Genomic DNA, 317 nt, shown 5'->3' on the forward strand with positions numbered 1-317 from the left:
CACTGAAAACTAAAAAACATTTCACACTGCTGAAAGAAATCAAAGAAGACATAATAAATTGAAATAAATCCCTACTCGTGGATTGTAAGACTTCTTATGGGTAAGATGACAATACTACCCAAAGTGATCAACGGATTCAATGCAATATCTATCAAAATTCTAAATGTGTTTCTTGCAGAAATGGAAACGCTGACTCTCAAATACATACAGAATTGCAAGGGGCCCCAAATAGCCAAAACAATTGATAAAGAACAAAGTTGAGGCTGGGTGCGGTGGCTCACGCCTGTAATCCCAGCACTTTGGGAGGCCGAGGCGGG

This window comes from Colobus angolensis, unplaced genomic scaffold (assembly GCF_000951035.1).
Source record: "Colobus angolensis palliatus isolate OR3802 unplaced genomic scaffold, Cang.pa_1.0 Scaffold155, whole genome shotgun sequence".
NCBI lineage: Eukaryota > Metazoa > Chordata > Mammalia > Primates > Cercopithecidae > Colobus > Colobus angolensis.